The following is a 23,450-nucleotide window of genomic DNA, read 5'->3' as shown; positions in this document are numbered from 1 at the left end:
CTCCGCATCAGACACGCTTCAATGGCAAATAAAAAAACACAAATAAGAGGTTGTTTGTGGAAGTAAGGTAGGGATTCGCAAAGAGGACACCTTCTGCAATGGCAGGGATGGATTTTATTTGCAGAGCATTAAATTCTCCAAGAGGGAATTTGGGTATTCCCTCTTTAAATATACGCAAAATTAGGAGATAATCTAATATAACTTTTGATCAATATGCAAAATAGCCATAGGCATATCAACTTTTTTAAATATTTCAATTAATTATTACGAAAATGCAAACAAAATAGTAGCTCTATGCGAAATTGCTCTGCAGTTGCCGGAAAAAGTGCAAAACAAAACATGGCCAATGAACAAGAGGCCACCAAAGTTAGACATTAGCTTGGGGAATGGATCGAAGTCAAGGGGTATGGGAAAGGGCACATACTTGCAGCAGTTGAGCCATTTATGTGTTAAAGTTGCGGCATTAAAACACAGCCCTGCCAAGGCGCCCAAGGGTTAAGGCGCTGGCCTGAGTTACCATAAAAATTGTTTGTAGTTCGCCTCGTTTTCCATATAAAACGAGTTTGATGGATGATGTTATGTTGTTGCGCAACTCGGGGAGCATGTGTTTCGGGACTTTGCCCAAGAGCTAAGCAAATGGTTGCCTGTCAAGGATGCGGAGTGGGAGTTCGGGCCGCTGGTGGAGCTGGGTATCAGCTGCGGGGATGCGTGGATGCGCTGAGATTGGAGCAAACTCTTCCTTCGACGTGTGGTTAAATGAACTGGAAATCGGAACTCTAGTAAACGACTTGAGTAGGAATTTTGGTTCGTAGAAATAAGCCATCTTAAGTAGTTTTTTCTTGGAAATTATATTTTCAAAAGCAGCCCTTAATGACGAGCATTCTAAAAGCTCTCTTAAATATATTCACCTCAAATGTGCCTTAAAAATTAAAAATAAAAAAATTTAACTTTCAATGATCTTGAAATGGCAACCACGTTATTTATGTCGCCTTAATTTATTTAATTCTATACTCCTCCTCACCTTTACATTCAGAGGTATGAACCTGTCAGGACCTTTCATCAGCGTGAGGTCCAAAATCCCCGAAAAGGACATTGTAGCGACCATTTTGATGCCTAAGCTCTGGCGGAATCCCTTGGAAATCCCAGCACATCTTCTAAGTGCGTGAAGGCTTACTTCTCCACTTCTTCACTCCTTTTTTTGGCAGGACACGGCTGTCAAGTTTTACACCGTTGGGTGCTAAAAATCATAAAATCAATGCGTCATAAAAAGGAACTCAGGCCGTCCGGCGCTAGAAAAAATTGTTCGAGCTGCGTATTTTCGTTTTTATGGCTTTTCAATGCCGGCACACGGATACACACATGTGTTTATGGCTACACTGTGAGAAATAAAAGCACTGTCACTGCCAGTTGGTGTGGGAAAGCACTTCAATCAGTGCTGGCTAAGTGCTCGTCTGTGATTTCACACAATTATGCCTTTGGCTCGATAGTCGTCGAAAACTAATTTCGGCCATTTCCGGTAAACAATCAGATGTTTGCACAGCAGCAAAAACACTGAACACAACAACACCGGCAGAAGTATAACAATAAAGTAAATTGCACATAGTGAGCGAGATGGCATCGAAAAGAAGGAAGGCCTCCTGCTGCGCCTGGCAGTGCGAGGGGGGAGTGTGGGGATGGGGATGGGGAATCCCCACTCGGAAATAATTAAATAAATGAAGCAGCTGCAGGAACATTGCTGAATTCCGCCTCAGACAGTCAGACACAGACGAGATAGACAGCCAAAGGACTCGGAGAAGAGTTGCCAGCTGGAGATGGTCCTTATGAGAACTTTCGCAAGTAAAGAGAAGCATATTTTCAAAAATTCAATTCTATACTTCTGTATTTATTTTGTTCCATTTAATATTTTCTAAGCTTTAAGCTCATATATATATTTTGCATTTTTGGTGACACTTCTGAGTTGAGAATTCTTCCGGTTATAGTTGTACATCACGACTTTCGGCATTCCCATCTCTACCCTGCCCCACTGAAGCATTTGAAACTCTTGCCTGGCAAATGGCGAAGATTTTTAAGCGACCGTGTTCCTGCCACCGTCGCCATGTAATTTGATTTGATGTTCTTAGCTGCTCCAGATACCGTACATACACTTTTCTGTCGCTCCACGGCATCCTGCTTTGCGCATTTCTGGTACATTCTGTGTCGTCTAATGAATGACAGGCAGCAACAGCCGATGCCGCCGGCGACTTTGTGGGCGTGGCAGGAGTCAGAGGCGGGGGAGAAAATAGGGCCAGATCTGGCTGAAAGGCCCGCATAACTGCCATAATGCTGATGATAATGTGGATGATTTTAAAACGCGCGTGTTTCTCCTGCAATTGCTGTCATTCCGAAGTCATTTGTGGGCTGACTTCTTCTTCTCCCTGGCTGCGCAGCGCCAAGTGTTGCCTACTTATTTGGATAGTGAGTTTGGTGTCTGCCTATAGCCATGGGCAGCTGGAAGGTAGAAGTGGGCGTGGCAGGTCGGTGGTACTTTCACAACTTGCTACGGACAAATTGGATTGTTGGTATGAAAGACCTAATGCAAATTTGGTTGGCGAAAACGTGATTTTGACTTAAGAAGAAAATTCTATTAAGGTATATTCTTCTTAGTTGTAGGCTTGATGGCTATTAGTGTCAAATGAAATCCTTGAGTATTGAGCAATTATTTAAGTACTATTATTTCAATATATCCAAAATGACAGATGTAAATATGATAACCATGTAATCTAGAGCACCGCACAATTAATTTACACAAAAACTTCTCACTTATCACGATCCCATAAGTTTTTAATTTTAAGCCGACTATTATTCACAATAAATGTTATGATTCAACCGAATTGTGAACATAAATATTTGCTCTGGCCACTTTATAAAAAAGGCATCAGGCTGTGGTTTATGAATTCAAAGTGTAGCCAAATAACTAATATGAGCTTAATAAATTACAATGCCATGCTATGCAATTCAATTTGCTTTGTCCACCAAATAAAGTTTTTGATCGATTGCAGTTATTGTTTGTTTTCCATTCGAGAACTCAGTAATAAAGTCACCAATTTTCCGATGTGCTAAGCCGAACGAGTCATAAGCTCTGGCCGAACAATTATTTAAACAAAATAATTCAACAGAATTGACCGTTGCGAACAGAGAGTGCTAAGCCCTTCGCCTTCGCCCTTTGCCCTTTGCCCCTTGCCATGAACTCCGAACCGACACGTTTGGCACTTGAATGAATGCAAACAAATAATAAAATGGTTATAAATGCACTTTATACAAATATTTTACATGCCAACACAACAAGCAAACTTGCAGGCCAGGCCACGCCCCCGCTGGCACCGCCCCCTACGCCACACAGCAAACCAGAATAGAACAAGCAAAATATCATCATAAAAAGAGCTGAGCAGCAGCAGCAGCAGCAGCAGCAGAAGCAGAAGCAGCGAATAAAAAATAAACAAATAAAATATAGAAAAAATCATGCAGCAATAAAAAGGGGAGCGGGGAGTGGGGAGGGGGTCTGCAGCAAATGCCATGACAGCCGGAATCTATAAAAAGTTATGAAAACGTGTAAAACCGAACCGCTTTGACTGGCATCGAGTGGAGTTGATGGGAAAAGTGGGGCCGAACCGCACCGAGTTGCTGGCTCTTTTGGAGTGTTGTAGATGCCAGATACATAGCTCCATTTTGAGGTGTATTCGAAGGGGAAAGCCGGGTTTGAGATTCTGACCACATCGAAAATTTACATCTGTATGTGAACTCGCACCTCAACTTTACATAAATTCAAAAATGTATGTAGAAACACGGGAACATAGAACTTATTCAAAATATCAGCCGTAAAATGCAAGCTATGTATATTATACATTTATGCAGATGATGCAAAAATATCGTATCTTTATTAAAGTTAATTTGTAAAAGTAATAAATTATTTAATTCTTGCTTCAGCTTCTTCTCGTTTCCCTTTCTCGACTAATTAGTATGCCTAATGGCGCTCATTACTTATTTACATTATTGCTGAATTCATTTTATCTGCGATTGAAAACTCATAAAGATTAAGTCCACCTCCGACTTCCTTTTCCAATCAAACAACTCAATTTAATCTGAACAGCAGCTTCTTTTTTCATCGCATTTCCAACATAAGCTTAACTCCCTCCAACCATATGGGAAATTTTCCCGCCCAACTTTTCCTTTGTTTAGCTCTGCTTTTGTTTTTGTTTTTGTTTCGGTTTGTATTTGTTTTGTATTATTTGTGTGTTCCTGCTGGCAAATAAAGTTTGCTGCCAGTTTTTTGTTTGTCTACGCCTAGCGACAGAAATGAATTTATTTCGGCTTGTTTTCAGAACTTAAACACTCTTAATTTAAGCACAGAGCAAGGCACACAGAGTATGGCCCTTATATTTGTTGCTGAAATTAGCGGAAAAGTTGAAAGTTTATTGTACTTATGTGCCTGGGAGGCAACAACCGAAGTCATTCCTTGGAGAGACACAACAGGCTGGCAGAAGTTATGGAAGTCATAAGTTTGGCCAAGATACAACTTTGCTTACTCTGTCGGGGGGACAAACAATGAGTTATTTCTAAGTTGCATGTGAATATTACTCGTTTTACGTGAGAGTCACTTCCGAACATTTACATTTACATCTTCATGAAGCGTAGAAAACCTCTATGTAAATCCATATCACTTGAGTATCCAGTTTAAGAAATCCTATCATATACAAAATGACATGAGGTGATAGAACCTTCAAACAAAATGATATACCTCAACTTGGAATTATTCTTCAGGTATTCGAATGTCTCAAGTTACTTTGTCGGCTTTGAGTTAAGTTGTCAGAAATCTCTTAGCAGACATTTGCCAGTCTGAGCCAAACGACATTTCCACACCAGATACAGACCGTCTGCCACAATTGAACTTATTTGCTGTTGTCGACGTCATTAGCCGCATTTGTCTCAAATTAAGTTGAGTTTATGACAGAGGCAACAAAAAACTGGAGGCGACAATCGAATTTTCCCTTCGTTTTCCCTTTGTCTTATCCTTGGGCTGTGTTGTGGCTGTATTGTGGCTTCACCATTATGGTTTTTATTATCATCAATATCGCATGTTACTCGTATCCTATATCTATATATATCGCATGCCATGTGGAGCAATTAATTTGGTGTGTGCTTTTATTTGTTCTCGTCTTAAGTGTTTTTACTTGTCTTTTGGTCTTGGTGTATAGTCGTCTATATTTTATCCTGGCGACTCCTCCCCGCAGGACTGTCGTTTTTCATGGTTCTGATTTTATGACAGCGACAGCTTGAGACAAATAAAGGATGTAGAATTGTATCGCCCTCCGTTCATTAGGTTTTCGTAACTAAGTCTAAGTGCTGGCCCTGTTTCTTCTGCGGCTGTTTGGCTGTTTGTGCACTTTGTTCTTGCGGTCGCTTGAACTTTACGGCAAAATAATGGGGCTCATTAAAAGCCTTCGTTGGCCGATTTCTGGTAAATTCCGCGAGTAAACAAGCCTTGATGCTTAATGGTTTGTTTAAGGGCCTTCTGGTTGCTGAGTCTTCTACTGATCACTGTTTGACGTTGGAAACTTTGAAATATAACGCTTCACTGGCTGGGTGGGCGATAAAAATTGTTATAATAAGAATAAATACTGATTTAATTATACCTTTTTGTAACAGTAAAATCCACAAAAGAAGTGTATTCAAAATAATTAATAGCTTACAAATTGTGCGAATCCAATCTAAATCAGATTGACGAATCCTAATTAAGCCCATGATGAAAACACATAGTCGTAATACATATTCACAATATATGTGAACTGAAAAATTTAAAAGGATATCATGTTATTCAATGACATTAAGTAGAACTACCTTCCAGCTTTCGCTTAACCTATATTGTAAATTATTTGGCGGGTTTCCTCGTTTATATAGTTTTCTTTAATGAAAAGCTTTTACATTTGCAGAATGAAAATCGATGAAGGCGTCTTCTTTCTTGTCTCCGTCCTGACGATTTTCCTTTTGTTTGTATTTCCTTGCCCCCTGAAAATGAAAAATAAACAAATTTCCTAATGACAATTCGTTGAAGCGCAGTAACACGAGAGAGCAAATTGATATTGATGCCGAGTGTTGGAGCCAAGCTGGGGGTCATGAACTCTGCTCACCTCGAGTGCCTTAAAGTTCGTCTGAAAATACAGTTTTTAAGTTCTCTTCCCTTGATTTTTGTATCTAGTTGAGTGTGGCCTACTTCGGAGCTTCCTTCCGGTTGAGCTCGGCTTATCTGTTCCGATGTGGCCAACTCTCTGGACAGCTTTCTTAGCCAATCAAGTTCTTCCTGCCTGGCCTAGAAAACTTATTACCCAACCCATTCGGCTCACCTCACTCACCTTTCGAGTGTGCCATATAATCGCATTTGCATATTGTTTTGTTTTTCCACTTTGGCCTTTGTTTTATTCCGCCACCACACTTTCGCTTTATTTCCATTTAATTTTCTGTTGTTTTTTTTGGGGGCTCGTCTCCTATCGTAGATCACACATCTAAACCTTGGGAACTCTTTAAATGGAATTCCCAAAATATATACTCCTGCCTTTCATGACGTTGTGTGGGCGAAAAATTGTATAATGTGCATAAATCACACAGACAATTAAATGTGTTGTTTTTTGTTTTCCTATACATTTCATATGTAAATGAAAGGGAAACGAATTGTTATTGGACCACCTTCACTCTGCTATTCCATCTGTAGGTCCTTATGTCACGAAGTGAAGGCAAAAAGCGTGACAGCAGCCAAGAAAAAAAAGATTTCGACGAAAGGGAACGTTTTTTGGTATTTAGCAGACGACAAGATGAATACCCTGCCAATAACGTCTTTAAAACATTTAAAGCTCTAACTTGATTTGAATTTTTTCTGTTTCTGTATTTGTTTATTATTTTCTTGATGCTTAATTCTTCGCATTATACACATATATTTTCCATTGCCATAGGCTATAGAAATCGTTTTCCTAGGCCTTTGTCGAAAATCCCAACTTAATAATATAATCTTTGAAAGGGTGTTCCCAAAAATTACATGTTTAACGTAGAATAAAATAAGTTGCTCACTTGCACACAAACAGACATATAAATCACATAAATCTTTTTATTTGTCACTTTTATTGGTTTTTATTATTGTACCTCTTTGGAGTGTGTGTGTGTGCGAGTGTCCTTGCGAAAAGGAGTAAGAGTGTGGGTGTCTGAGTCGTCGGCAGTTGACACATGCGTGCCAGATAATGTCGCGAAATGTTCGCATGGCTTTGCCAGACACTCAGACGGCAGCTGTTCGCCAAAAAGAAGGAAAATATTACAATTGCGGTCTGCGAAAAAATGTACAAAAGTGAGAAGGGAACAACTACGTTTCCATAAAACGCCAGAAATATTAAATAACAATAAAAGCGAGATATATGCTTGTGTATAAATGTATTTATGTGTTTTGCCATTTCGTTTTCGCTTTTACGGCGCACACACCTCCAAGCCAGACGGCATTTTGTATCTTTATCTGTATCTGTAACTGTAACTGTGCCATGTATCTGCGCTTGTATCCGTATTTGTATCTCCATTTGTATCTGCATCTGTAACTGTGCTTGTGCGATTCTAATCAGCGACCAAACTACTACAATGACAGAAAACAGAGACAGGCCGACAAATAAACAAACAAATCGCACGAATAGGCAAAAGAGACCGCCGCTTTTGTGTGACCTTCTGAACCCGGCTCAACCTCAGATTCTTTGGCCAAGACCTCGGACCCATCCCAATGTCAAACAGCAGTTTTTCGCCCTTTCATGCGGCACAAAACTTGACAAATATACGTGGCCCTTGCCCCTTTTTAGTCGGCAGTCTCAGCTGGCCATCCTTGGTCCTTTGGTACTTTGGTCCTTTGTCGGCGGTTCTGTTGTCAAAGCGATTTTAATTTGTGCGGCCACCGAAATTGAAAACTGTCAAAACTGCTAACGTGGCCTTTGGGGTGTGTGTTAGCCAACGTGATTATAGTTATTTATAGTTAATCCTCTGACCAAGAGGATGAAAGACTTACAAGAAAATATATTACTCTTACAAAGCATTAGAGAGCAGTAGATGTTTAAATTTGAACATGTATTTATCTTGTAGACAGGAGAGAAACGATTTGTATAATCCCTGTTGCAACGCAAAAATAGCACTATTTAAATCATTTTTAATTTGGCTGCTCTTTTTTATTATCAATTTTAAGCTATAATCAAATCCAGTAATACACAACATTTCTGTTCCAATAATTCAGATAAATTAATATTAGATTTAATTTAAATTCAAATTCACCACCTTCGAAGCTTGAAAAACAAGCAATTTAATCTACCTGTAAAATCGTGTTTAATATTTTTGCTAGCGAAACAGAAACAACAAAGCCGGAAATGCAACAGTGAAAGGGGAAATATTTTTAAGCCATAGTAAAATTTAATATTTATATAGGATGTGAAAAACGGAGAAAGGAAGATGAAAAAAGAGGCGGAAAGCAATTTCGTTGAAAGGCGTATGCCATTTTCACCGATAACTGGCCATAGTTGGGGCTTATGTAAATGTGTGAATGTGTGTGTGTTTGTGCGGTTGTGTGTAGAGGGTGTGTGTGCGAGTGTGCCTAACGGTAACGGTGTGAAATGGCGCATATGTAAGCAGCGGCCCCATGGATTTATGGGCTTTTACCCAGGAATTATAGACGGTTGAGCTTTGGGCCTTCATTTCTTGTCTGCCTTCTGTTGTCTGTTTTTGGTGGCTTAAAATCAAATCGACGCACACACACACACACACCCAAACACACACCCACACAAGCACACGGGCAAATCTGCGGAACACTTTCGTTGGCATTGGCAAAGGCGTGCGTGTTATTTACTGACCGGAATTACCACTTTCAGCGGAATAATAGATTACACGCACCCAAACTTGTAATTGCTTTCGCCTGTTAACGGGCGAACTGAGATGCCCCAAGTGGGCGTGGCCAGCACCTCCACCGCCCCCAGAATTGTGCATAGCTAATGGGCTGAACAGCAGGCAAATGCAATTTGCAAAGGTTTACGCCTAGGAGTTTGAGTCGAGAAATAAAGCAATCAATTTGCTAATACTTGCCAGCTATATTACGTAATACCAAATTTATATCGTCGATTACGGCACACGATTTTGTCTTCGTCTCCGATAAAACAAATCCATTTTCTAGGCTGTTATTCATATCAAATGTATGACATACATTTCTAAGTTCCGTCCAAATAGGAATCGTATATATTTCTCCCCATGTAGTTTTAAGCAATGCCATATTCTTGCGGCTATCACTTAACTGATATCAGACAAGTTCTGGCTCATTTAAAATACGAATTTCATTTGGTCTGGTCCAATTCCCAGTGAAAATTGATGACCCAAGGCTTTCGCTACGACAGCCGCATTCAAGTGGGATTACATAATCGTGAAAACTGCAAATTCGGTGCAGCGACAGCAGCTGCAGGGAATTAAGTGATAATTTCCAAAGTATACACAGACATCTAGATATTTGCTACGGTTGAGTAAATACCCAGATGAAAATGAAGGGAGAGTCAATAAACGAAAATGTGGAGTGATAGAAAAGTTCGCTCGCAGTTTCGCAAAGATGGCGCAGACAAGTAATCACATTTATATTGATTATGTAATTGAAGAGGTTGGAGGAAAGAATTTCTATTGGAAGTATTTATAAAAACCTTAAATGTTTTTTCGTTAACTATACCTAGCATACAAGGTACTAAACTTCAGCGGACACCCATAATCAACTGCATTTCAACACCGTGTCGGCGACAACACAACTAATTACAGATTGGCTTACTGACATCGTTATTTGGGCTGGGAGCAGTGGAAAGCTTGATGTCGCGCCCGTTGGTGAACCCTTCGATAAGCCATCATTCATTATTTGCCCGCATTATGCCGAGTAATCTTGCATTAAGCCCAAACTTTTAACAACAATTTCCAATCGCCCAGCCCCAACATTTCGCTGAGATACCGCCCACTGGCCCACCGAAGTTTCTGCCAGTTTAATTTTCACATCGGCCACAGCACGCGCCCAAAGAGTCAATAATCTCGACTGTCAGCACATTCAGCTGAGCCATAAACAAAAACAAACAGATCCTGCGGGGATGGAGCAACATTTACTTATTTTTTTAATTACCATAAACAAAAACAGCGAGTGCAAAAAATAAAAACTTTTACCATTTATCAAGTGAGCCGTTGTTGCCGCTCGCATTGTTATTGTTTGCCATCGATAAATGCAATAAATCAAAGCGAGAGCACCGCCACGTAAACAATCAAGGAACAACCACGGGCCAAGGATGAGTCCGGGATTTTCCCACAGCCAACGGAAAAGCGTGGAAAGCCGGCGAGTTCTTTTCTCCCTCTCTCTCTCTCTCTCTCTGTCCGCTTAATCTCCCCTTCTTGTTCGCTACAAATTTTCATTAATTTTCAAGGCCTTGCATACCTTGCTAGTTGTATTTTTATTCTTCAACTCCGAGGGTTTCAGCATCGCCACACTTGCAGTGCTTTTCGTAGTATTTTATTTGTGGCTTCGCTTCAAGGAATAATGTAAATAGTTTGGTCTACGATGGGGGAAATCAGACTAGGGATTTTGTATTTTACTTACTTACTTAACTTTGTAGAGATCTCTCAAGCAACCATAAGATTAAAATAATGATGTATTAAAAATTAAAAATATAGTAATATAAAGTACAATCTACTACTTTTCCTTCCTCTTTTGTTAGACAAGATATGTTAGTAGCCACTCTAAATATTTTTACGTTTTCCCAAAGTGAAGTCCTAGTGCTGTGATTACAAGTGTGAATCCTTATTAATCGCTAAGCCACGGAGAAGTTTTAAGAAAACTGGCCAACTTCTGATGTGTAGTGGTGGCCATGCATTTAGGGCTCCCACGAAAAGCGCAGCGAGCTCCTTGTTTTCAATAAAAGTGCGCTTTAATTACTTGTAATTCGTTTTAATGCCACTTGGCGAGTCAAGTGCAGTCCAGCGAAGCGTTGCCCACTAAGGATGTAGGAGTTGCAGTTCAGGTGCTTCAGGTGCAGTTACCCGTTTGATTTGATTTACTGGCAAAGTTAATGAAACTTTGCCGGTGGCCAGCTGACAGCTAACTGAGTTATGAAACAATTTGCGGAGCTGCGGCGATTTGCTATGTCCAATGCATACATAGATGGGCGCCCTAGAAACTGATCATTAAACATTAAAATCGAACGACCACTATAATGGCGCGACAATGCCAAGTGGGAAATCCCCATTTCCCCACAGTCATCCAATGTTTTCCTTTTATTGCCGCAAGCCGCAGAGGCCACGAAGATAATTTCGTCTGAAACTCATTTCGTTTAATGGCGTTCAGGTTTATGCGTCCAACAGAAGCGGTTGAGGGTTTTTCCAAATGGCAAAGGGATGGAGATGGGGGATGGGGGTTGGGGGTTGGGAAACGGACGCATTTCGATGATGTCGCGCATTCAAATAGTGAATTGACGAACTTTTCCCGGCACACATGTGCGTGGGTGTGGAAATGGGTAGGTGGAACGGAAAAGATGAAGCCACGTCAATTGCGCCATGCCCCTTTTACCCATTGGAACACAGTGAGTATCCATCGTTTTCCATCGATCGGTTATGGCTTTTCTATGCATATCATTTTTGAATAGCTCTGGAATTCATTTGCGTGACTTTGGTGCTTAAATGGACACATATGTATCACATGGCACATATCAATTGCAGCAATTAAACTATCCAGGTTGAGTCTCCAGACAGATGCCATACTTTTCCAACCAACAATTGGCCAGTTACGTTTAAAACTTTAAGACTCAATCTTACTTTCCGTACAAAGTAATTTAATCTTCATTCAATAAAACAAATGTGCAATCAGATGTCATTTTGAGCTATATATATATATATGCTTAAGTAGAAGTCAAAACTTATCTACTTCCCACCAAATACTGCTTATTCGTGTTAGCCACTAGCCACTGTGGTCGTGTGATGTGAGCAGAAGCAATTAAAATGCGGCAAACGACGCAGTAAATGAAGCAAATGCTCCAAATGCGTTTGCCAAAAGCATTCTGACCCTGTGCAAGTATTGGTGATGGTGTTGCTGTTGCTGTCCGTGAGAGCGGGTGTGCAAATGTGTGAGTGTGTGTGTGGTTTGGGGAGCTAAATTAACAAAGCCAGGCAACAACAACAGCAACAGCAAGCAGAGCAGCAGCAACAGCAGCCATAGGAACCTGCGACCAATAGCCAAAAGCCACCAACTTGCGTCATGTAACTTTGGACAATGAATGGCGACGACTGCGACAGAGAGAGAGGTCCGACCAAGGCGGTAGTGAAGAGAAAGAGATAGCACGTATGGGGGAAGGAGATGCAATGTTCGGTCGAGCGGAGATGATAATGGTTACCAGGGATATGGAGCTGGACATCGACACGAAATCGGAGTGCCATCTATGGATCTTTCCAAAAGAGCACCGCAAATTAGAGCTAAATTTTTAAAACTATGTTATAACTAAAGAAAAAGTAAGAAAGCGAAAATATGAAACTTGCCAGAAAAAAATATATTTAGTATTTTATTCCTTTAAAAAAAATGTCCAGTAAAATAAAAATTAATAAATATCTTATTGTGTATTATTTCAATTAATAAGGGCCACCCTAGAATGCGGACTGGCAGCCGCAGTGTAGTTTAGGGAAAGGATTCGAATGCCAAATTACTCAAATTGAGTTGGGATTTGAAATTGCGTGAAAAGACGCCAGCAACTTGCCATTACCATTCCAGTCAGTCAAGCAGCAATCATAAAAGTCAAGCTGAATTGCTTCCCCCCCCCTGCCCCTTTGATGTGCGGAAGTCCTTGGAGCAGGACCACCAGTGGCAGTTCCCGAGAAACTGATTCTGAATCACGACCAGCTTCACCATTGCCAGCTCCAGCACCGACACCACTCACTTCCTCGCCATGGCAATGGCAATGGCAATCACTTTCACTTCTCTATTGTGCATAGCTGATGTGCCACGCCCCCTCTTCCGCTCTTCCGCCCGCCTTTGTTTCAGCATTTTAATTAAGTTCTCGCACTTGTAATAAACGACATCGCTTGATTTGCTCGGTGCTAAGGTCCCCCCCTCCCCCCTCCCTGCTCTCCTCATTGTCCTTTTCCCCTCCCAGAATTATTATGGTAATTGGGGGAACAAATTTGACAGTCGCAACTGATTGAACCCAAGACATCGCCCTTGGCAATCTGACAATTTGCGCTGATCAGACTTATTTTTGTTTATCTCCCTTGACAGGCAAAGCGAACTGAGTTCTGAAAACACGGAAGTTCATAGAGGCCCTCGAGGATACCTCATAGTTGTGAAAGACACAGATTAAAAAGCAGTTAAATACTAGTGTTAAACCCTTGTATAAAAACATTTATGAAGAAAAACCCCTGAAAGCTCTTTAAACTTAAACAAACTCAAAACAAGCCATTATTAAACACTTTTAGCCAAGGTTTTAAGTGCATATGTTTTATTTCGGAAAATATCGGCAAAAATGATTGCATTGACCTCGTTGAATTTAGTGGGTAAATATGCTAATAAATATTTTATGACCTTACTTCCACGAATTCGCCCACTAAATGCAAAGCCGAAAGGAGCGTGCACATAATGCCACTTTAGGGTCACTTATCATACTTAGTTGATTACCTCATAGTCTGGGAAAATGGAGGTTAATACCTTCTTATCGGGCAGCAGACACAAACTCAGACCAAACTCAAGCCAAGCCGTGATTTGTGGCCATTAAGAACCCTTCTTCCCAAAAAAAGAGTAAACTTTTCCTTTGATTTATTCGCCGGCTTTAAAAGTGTCCTCCAACTTTGCCAAAGCGAACCGTCTTAGACATGCAATAATAAAATTCTTGTAAACTTATTTTGCGTGTTGACATATACATATATTTTATAACTAGCTGGCATGTTTTAAAAGAAAAACACAAGCTTTAAAATATATAATTATCTCCAGCCACATTTACAACAATTCATGTTGTGTTACGCTAATTTCTTGTAGCATGTTCAATTTGAATTAATGAATATTAATGAAACTCGCTGCGGATCATTAATATTGCCAGAATTAATTCTGTGTAAAATTGGGGGTCATGAGCTGCGGTTAATTGATAGCATATGAAGGTGTAATAGGTCTTGAAAAATGTAATAAAAGCCTACCAATCAGGGCTTTCAATGGCAACTCATTGCATTGGTATTTTTTTTAAATTGTAAACAAGTTTTTCGCCACACACATGTGTCACATTAACGGCATCGAATTTGCTTTCAATCAACACACTTTTCCGGTCTATAATTAACACAGTTTCAGTGCGACCGAACTTGATTATGGTCACATTACTGTCATTTGATTAACCCAATACCTTTTGCCGCGACTGTACCTCGCACTATTGAGGCGAAATCCTTTTAATTTCGCGCTCCTCTCGAATTTAATTGAATTTCAATGCGACAATGTGCTTTATTTGTTGCTAGCTCGACTTTTTTATTTGCCAATAAGTTTTATTGAAATTTTAATTTATTCATTTGTTGTGACATTTACATGTAACTCTAGGGGAACTTTGCTGCACACACAGTGAAATTTAATCCACGTAGAATAAACAAAAAAATGTTAAGCAAACACAGTGTATAAATGAAAATACTGCAGCGGCATTTGCTTTATGCTATAAAATACATTGGGACTTCAATTTCACAGTATAAATCTCCCGGGAATTTTCATGCACGAAATGTGAAACTTAATCAATTACCTTTGTTTGCTAATTAATTCGTTGCCAATATGCCATACAATAACGTCATTGTTTCAAACCTTTTGTCAAATATCTCGCGTAGAGTCTATTTTATAAAAAAGTATTAACAAAATATTTTCATTTGGCTATATTTAGTGTTTCTGTACTAAAATGACTCGAGTGCAAGGTTGAACATTATCACTGTCATGCATGAAAATGACTTGCTTAACTTATTAAATTCGATTAAAATGGAGTCATCCGGCAACTTGGCCCCAATGCAGGCTAATGGGCTGGTGCGATGTACTACCGCTCACTTTTCCCAGCGACAAGTTAATTGCCATGTAAAACAGAGGGTGACATTGAGGCATACACATGTACGCGCGTTTGCCGCCACGAAAGATGGCCGTGGGAAAAAATTGATCAAATGATAATTAAAAAAGAGCGCAGTGCAATAAAAAAGGCCTTAATGACATAATAACAGATGACAAATAATAAATTATCAGCCCAACAAGGCGGACGAACTCCGCAAATTATTGCGCCGAGCACACGCATTAAGATGAGGTACGGATTCCATGTTCCATGTTCCGTATAGTAACAGTTGCCCGGTCCTGTGAATTATGGCAGTAATTAATACCCAGAAGCAGTGTTCATTATTTTGGAGCCAGGATGGGGCTAGGTATTGCGATTACCATTAAGCAATTCGGTCGAAGACCCGATTCCTGGATACGCAAGCCAGATATATGGGCGAGCGGGTCATTAACATAAGTATCAGCATAATCTCGTGTTGAACACAACATCCCCATGCCCCCCAACAAGCATGCCCCGAAAAATATGAGGCACGCAATGTACTACGTCTCACTCGATGCTTCCCCTTCATTTCGTCCTTGAGCCCGTTAACTTTCCCGGGCATAACATAATTATGTCGAAGGCTGCGGAACGAGGCGACTCCCAAAGGCAGGTGGGTGGCTTTTGACGCCCGGCCGAGCAGGAAAAAGTGTAATAATAACTATTTGCATTTTATGTGGCGCTTATTTTAGCATAAATTGTGTAGCTTATGAAAATTATTCGTGTATCCAGCCAGCCTTCACCTCTGTGCACCCACTTCCCCCTTGCCTGCTCACCACCCCTCATCACGCAGAAGTCACAAGGTGAGGCGAAGTAAATGACCCGACCGGTCCCACGATCCCACGGTCCCACGGTGCGTATGCGTAATAGTGAAAAATGCATAAAAAGAGTCATTTGGCTTCAGCACAGGCTCGGTCTGTATTTTTAATTTAAGTGTATGCATAGGAATTGGGCACATTAAAGTAGTGAACACACTTCTTTCCTCTGGGACTGCCAAAAGTTTTGGCAGTTATGCGAGAAACTACACAACTGAGTGGAACTTAATTAGCCAGTCGAAAGGAGTAAGTAATGACTTTGCTTATGATGATTAACTGTGTTCATGTTGTTTGTCTATAGATACATATATATATATGTATAAGCTATTTGCACACGAATGTTGCAGATTTAAACACTGATCAATTGAGTTATTCCCTTGTGGCCTCTGCAAATTGAGTTTTCCCCTTGAATGTGCTGCCCAGCACTTTGTATCAATCGCTTTCAATCAGCATTTACCATTCTTATGCCCCTAACATCCAGCTTTTATACGCATTGTGCTCAAGGTCAATTACAGTTGTTGGCTCTAAGTGATCCATTCACTCATCGTTGGGATAAAAGCCTGGCCTACAGCCCAATCATTAGCCATTTTGCCCATATTCAAAACGCATTTTATAATGGTCCCTGGGCTTTGGACTAAGCCCACTTGACAAAGAGCGAGTATGGCCCATGGGAAAGGACCATTTCTGGTTCCAGTCATGTGCCACAATTCGCAGCCATCGATTCTGATAATGATTTTCCCACACGCCCACTTTTTCGAAGACTTTTTCAGTAGCCACACAATTGCAAATACAATCAAGATAAATCGACAACAACTGCGGCTATCTGGATTGAAATTCGGTTTATTGACGAGACGCCACTGTGGCGCATTTATTGATTTTGTTATTATTTCAAAAACGTTGGAGTCCAAAGAATGCAAAATAAATAAATTTAAATAAAGTACTCGGCTCCGAAGCTGCCCATTTGGTATATAATTTCATTTTCCCAACATTCGCGAATGTGGATGCTTTGGGGCGATTGTGAGCCAATATTTACCCAAAATGTGGACGCATAAAACTGCAAAAATATTTGTGTATTCGTTTGTTGCTGTATTTCTTGATTTTTATTTCCTTATTTGAGAGGACGCAAGTGCTTCATATATTTAAATATTTAATTAGCCCCCAGGAAGTCGACAGCATTGAGCTTTACGCCCCGAGAAGGCAGGCGTTTGCAAAAAGGTTAACCGAATTGGCCCGATTTCTTAAGAAAAAACCAATTAATTAAGAAGGTCAATATTTGAGATGGCGATGGCTCAAGGAATTTAATGAATCAAATTCCAAACAAGAGAGAACGCTATAGTCGAGTTCCTCGACTATCAGATACCCGTTACTCGGCTAGTGGGAGTGTGAACGTAAAATCTAAAACATTCCCTTGAAACCTGAGCCCTAAGCCCGCAGCCTGGAAATATTTGCCAAGATATTTGCAAAATTTACAAGCTGAAGTTAATGAAATAAGCAAATCAAGTATAATGTTCCACAAGTTTACCTAAACGCCGAGTAAATATTAAATTTTCCATTTTCCTCATCAAGTTAACGTAATTTACGTACATACAATTACTGAAGCAGGAAAATATTTTCTAAAAAATATTACAAAACAATAGCCCCTCAACAAAATGTTTCCCATAATGAAAGCAAAGCAAATGAGAAAACCAAATGCCCTGAGGACCAGGATGGCCAGGATGGCCCACTCCGAGGCAAACGCCAAAAATTCGGATGAGAATCGCATTAAAAATGTGAATTTTTGTGCGGACAGGGGAGTTACTCGCTGAAAATGTTAATTAAACGCAATTGTTGAGGGGCGTAAGTGGCGTAGCACTGACTGCTCTTGTTTCAGCTGCCCACGCAAGATGTCAGGAAAATGTTTTCATTTGTCATTAACAAAACGGCCTAACCGACCGTTAAGGAACTATGGCGAGGCAGTGCGACACGACACGACACGGAAAAACGCACCGAAGGTCGTGCTCTCGGCCATAAAAGCAATTCAAAATGTAATTACGCCGTGGAGGCATGAATAATGCTGTCTGGCCTGGATGTGTAAGTGAACTTATTGTAATGTGCCGAGCACGCGATTCCGACAGGCGACAATTGATACTGTCAGCGGTAAACAGGCGCCGTGGAGGAGTTGAAGGGTTCCTCGCTGTCACTCGCAGGACTCGCAGGACTCTGTGACACTCTGCGACTCTCGCCAGGACCTGGGCACTAGCCAACTATCTGCTCAAGTGGTTAAACTCAGATGAGCAGCGCCAGATAAATGGGGTTAATGGCGACCAAAAAGTCGGCGATGTATAGCATGATATCACCACTGAAACTTAAATATCTCATTAAAAATTCACAACCAAATTATTTTTATTTTTAGGCATACGGCTGGTAAGAATGCTTTGTTTTTGTATAACAGTTTTAACAAGTTGATAGCCCCAATTTGAACTGTTAATAAAAATAAAATACGTTTTATTATGGCGGTATTTAAAGTTTATTCATATTTTAAGTGCGTCATTCATATTTCCTTGTTTTTCCATTGAATATAAATATTTTTGATTATTTTTTCCCGTGCACACGACACACTCATACTGGGATTTAGCCGCAGAATGAAACAATTAAAACGCTCCGCTGCGAGGACTTTTGCGTGCTGCCCCAACAAGCAAAAACCAATTTGAATAACTCAATTAATGACAAGGCCAACGGGGGCCACAAGTGGAATCCTCGAACAGAGAGGCCAAGAGAGCAGCGAGGGAAAAGCGGAATAAAAAAATCCAATTTTGATTTCAATTATTAAATTTTTGGTGGAAAAAAGAAAACACAGCGAGACAGCAAGGATAAAGTTATATTAAATATTCATTATAATAATCAACAGGCTGAAATAAGTCAGCCCAAATTTGGCATTCGGTTTTTGGGCTTTTCGCACAGTCAAAAAGACAGACAGCCAAAAGTCAGCCCCCATAATTTAGGGCTCTTTCACTTTGCCTAGAAGTCGACGGAAAAGTTGGCCCGAAAGGAACCAGCGCACATTTTATATGCCGGCAAACATATTGAATTCCAATTTTGCGCTGCAAAGTTAACGTGCTGCCATTACATTAAACGTGATGAGAATTAACAGCCCCCGCCCGAATCGGTTTGTTTCTGTTTATTTCCCAGCTCGGCTCATGCATGAATGTGTGTGTGAGGGCGGATGTCCTTCCGACTCTGATTGGGGGCGTGGACATAGGCATAGGCAACGCCTGACCTTTTGGCAGCACTAAATTAAATTTGATGGCCCACAAATAATGCTGAGTGTCTAATTATTTTCCTGCTTAGCCCACATAAGCGATGACTCCTCAAGTATCCTGGGCACACGCTGCGTATACGCAATTAGCCCATGGAAGTTGGGGGAATATGCAAAACATTCACCCAGCACGTTAGCGGCAGACATTTGCACTTGAAAGCAGTAGATGTCAATGCATATCAAGTGTCTACCTTGAATTCATTTAATTCGTGGCAAAACCGCTGTGTTAGTATCCAGAGTATCGGTTTTTCGGTTTTCCGTGAGAAATGAAGCCCATCACTAATGTATTTATCTAAGCAACATAGGTTGGAAAATTGGCAGGCGAGAGAAGTAAATAGAATGATGTTAGTCCAAAGTGTTATTATACAATCAAATTTGATGCGTTATTTATGTAATACGGTGAAATCGGTTTAAAATTTTGCGAAAAACCTCCGCTGAGGTAAACAAGTGGAAAACCGTCGCCTGATAAAGTCAAAGCCAAAACGTGACTGATTGAACAATTTGCAGTGTTCAGCGTCCACAACTAATACGCTTTTAATTACAATTTGCGGTTAAATGGCATAAAATGCTGCACAAACTCAATGGGGCACCGGATAACGGATGGCAAAATCAAACAAAAATTGTGCAACTAATTTGAATATTTGATGAAATTGCCGGTTGCACACTGCCGTTCCAATCAAACTAAACTAATTTAAATCAAATTTACCAATACTGCATGGCCACAAAGGACCTTCGGCGAAAAGTGCAACATAATGAGCACCATTAATAGCACAAAAGCTGAGTTCCCACATGCTGATACAATTACGTGTAAAGGGAGGGGTAAGCTGGGCAAACTTTTGAGTTTTTTTTCGATAAATAACTTATCTAGCAATTTGTCAATCCAGTTTTCCCCACTCAAAAGTCAATAAAACAAAGTTCAACGGGTAACAGGGCAAAACGAGAAATCAAAACCTTAATGTGTTTATGCCAAAGCCCATGCAGGCAAAAAAATAAAATAAAATGTGAGGGAAGCCAAAGCAAAATCGGATGCCAAGTGAACAAGTAGCCCACAAAGGGTAGTGCAATCAGATGCATTGGCTGGGGACAAACTTCGATTCATTGTCTTGCAAATTGATATTGTCCCAGTACTGTGGGGCACTGAAATCGACAGGGAAATACTGTGGAGAAAGTTGTGGGGACGAGAAGTGGGCCAGTTTGTTAGGCAACAATTCGTTTACATGATAACAATAAAACTGTTTTTGCGGCTGCCATAGTCCCCACTCTGCATTTCTTTAAATATTTGCCAGATTTATTAGCCTGCCAGATGCACACAAAACTTTTGCGGCCATGCAGCATTTTCGTATATATTTTTTCCATTTTAAGTTGTACCATATTCCTGCATGTTCCCTGTTCCTCCCCCCTCAATATTTTTTTGTCTATTTTTTCCCGCCCCTACACACATTGCCTTTGTTGTGTGTATGTGTTCGCTGCTGGCAGTGGTAGTGAGCTAGTGGAATATAAATTGCAAGCCGCACAGCGGAATGCGCAATTACGGTGCCGAGAGATTCTAAAAAACGATGAGACCATATGAGTAGGTTCAGGCGACGCTGATGTCAGAAATCAACAACCATAGTAGAATATTCAAACTATTCATATACCATATGTTAAATATATACTAAATATTATATATATCAATTATTCTTACTACGAGTATTTTGTACAATTATAATTATATTCATTTATACAATTTTATTATTTTAACGCATTTTATCAAATGCGCCTTGAAGGAAATTTAACAAGTGTACTTTAAAAGGTGAAGTATTTTTAAATAGGGCCTTAAAGAGTACAATTTATATATTATATGTACAATATACATTTATAAAAATATAACACTATGCCCAGTAAAGCCCGTGAAAAATTCAGCAGGACTTTAAGAAATCACTTACATATTTTGTTGGTTGGCCAACGAAGTCTGCCAGCACAATAGACGGCATCCAAATGTTTTGTGGGTGTATGAGTGGGTGTATAGGTACACTCATTTGTAGGTGTGAGCATGTGTGGGTGACCGGGAACTGTTATTACAAAGTAAAATTTGCAGTTGGTGTTTTCTTTAGCATTTTTCGTACAACCAGCAGCTGGGAGGAAGCAGTTCGCTTTTGTGCCCGCAGCTCTCTCTTTCTTTCCAATCTGAGCCTCTCTCTCTAGTCTCATTTATATCGGTTGTTGTGGGGTTAACTGCTTGATGAAAGCAACATTCTGCCAACCAAGGCTTTCAGGCATTCAACTTCTTTTCGGTACACATAAAAAATTAAATAATTTTTTGAAATTTAATAGTAATACTTACACTTCTAAAGTCAATCTGTCGAAAATGTGTTTTCGGTTTCAGAGGTTTTTGAAACTGATAATATTTATCAACATTAAAGACGGTATGGATATAAATGACTATCCGGTAGAACAATTCTGTGCCAGTGTACGAGTGTGTATGAGTCCTAACGAGTTTATAACAATCGCAGCCAGGTCCTGGCAATCTGGCACTGTAATTACAGCCATCTACCGGCGAGGATTCGCATTAGCAGCCATCAATGTGTATAGCACCTATGCGTATGGATTTCACGTAGTCCTCCGGTTCGGCGACTGGGCATTTTGGACACGCGTCTGCGTTTTATGCTTATCAATAATACTTAGACCAGCAAGCAGGTGTACAAATTTCACTGGATTTGGAGGCGAGAATTTATGACCCGGGTGGCCTATAAAAATGCATGAAGCGTACGTGCTGGAAGAGCTTAGCCCAAAGGCCACGGCTAATGTGGATGTCAGTCAATTGGAGCCCATTGCATGGGGGTAATTTTCAGCCATCTTCCAGCACTGGCAATTGACATTTTTATTTTTGTGACATATTTTTCAATTACTTTCGTTTCTGGGTATCTTAATTGAATTCTGTCACTCACCGCATAAATATTATATATGCATATGATCTGAATTCCCTTATACTCGCCCTTTTTTGTGGTTTCACTCGCCACTAGTCATGCAAGATTTTCCAATCATTAACATGTTGTCAGCATAAAAGTCTGCTCCTGATTCAGATTTCATGGCTTTGTCCGGCTGGCAGTTTTTGTGGTTTCGCTTAAAAGCAGCTCGTAAATGTTTTCAAGGGTCTCGTCGCCCCAGTCTCTTTATTAACTACTATCGTTAATAGTTGGATTTTATAGTGCAGTAAAATTTCTTCATTAATTGCCCAGGCAGAGGTTATTAATCTTTACGATTCTTGATGACGAGCCGCGAACTCAGGCGGCAGTGAGTCATAGATCGATCTAATTGCAAGCGTTAGGGGTGCTTGTGTATGCAAAAGCTATAAGTTTCCGCAGTAATCTTCATTTGATGCTCTTTCTATAGAAATGGTTTCTGTGGAAATTTACACCACATTTATGTGAGGTATTCATAAACGTAATGTCTTTATATTTACCTTGGTACAGTGGGAGTTTTATGTTTTCGTACAAGTTTTTTAATATCATTCGTTTTCTACCCGTTACTTGTAGAGTATTATAATTTAAAACTTATTATCATTACGTTTACAAATATTTCCCAACTTGTTTTGGTTAAATTTTACCCCGCACCACGCACCAAACTTTTTAGTATAGTATTCATTTGAAATAGTCATTTAAAATAGTATTATTCTTGGTGTCATGCATTAGACATTACATGTTTTTAACTCTTGGCCACGTTATCTTTTATTATAATTTAAAACTTATATCCATTATACCTCCTTGTAATCTTAATTTACGGCCAACTTTTCATTTCTTAAATGTCAAAGCCATCTTTTGCCCCCTACAACTATTTCTATGATTTCCATTTTCCCTGTGTTTGCCCTTCCGTTTGTTTACCCTTTTCATAAAACTACTTTCAGAGAATGTATATCTTTTCCTTAGCTCCATTCCATGGCAATTGTCCAGCAGAGAATGCAAATTATGATTTGCAAACACATTACATGACTTGCCTCATTCCCATTACATAATATGAGCCATCAAATCAGCCGCAGATCCTGACCAATGAATATATGTGCCCTTATCCACCCATTTGACTCTCGCTGAACCGACGTGTGTTTCGTGGCAATGTCAGAAATAATAACGCGAGATAAACAAGCGCAATTGACATGCAAATACAATTTTCGCATCAACATTTCAATGGGAGGGTGAATGGCAAAATCACGGCGCCAAGATAGAAAAATGCTTGGTAAAT

At 40.1% G+C, this 23,450-nt stretch overlaps 1 long non-coding RNA gene across 4 annotated transcripts; it reads right to left on the bottom strand.

Annotated features, from left to right (window-relative positions):
• Window positions 1-3,988: 3,988 nt before the first annotated feature.
• On the bottom strand, window positions 3,989-6,252 carry LOC122621130. Of its 4 annotated transcripts, XR_006326192.1 has the most exons (6): window positions 6,165-6,252; window positions 5,875-6,042; window positions 5,670-5,822; window positions 4,775-5,615; window positions 4,624-4,720; window positions 3,989-4,563 (listed from the first exon to the last, which is right to left on the bottom strand). It is a non-coding gene; the product is annotated as an uncharacterized LOC122621130 (long non-coding RNA). The 4 variants fall into 4 exon arrangements; XR_006326191.1 differs by having other exon boundaries at window positions 3,989-4,720; XR_006326190.1 differs by having other exon boundaries at window positions 3,989-5,615.
• Window positions 6,253-23,450: the final 17,198 nt, after the last annotated feature.

The sequence above is a fragment of the Drosophila teissieri genome, chromosome 3R (genome assembly GCF_016746235.2).
Source record: "Drosophila teissieri strain GT53w chromosome 3R, Prin_Dtei_1.1, whole genome shotgun sequence".
In the NCBI taxonomy this organism is placed as follows: Eukaryota; Metazoa; Arthropoda; class Insecta; order Diptera; family Drosophilidae; genus Drosophila; species Drosophila teissieri.
Note: the sequence above shows the minus strand (reverse complement) of the source record. Positions and strands in the feature narration are given on the sequence as shown.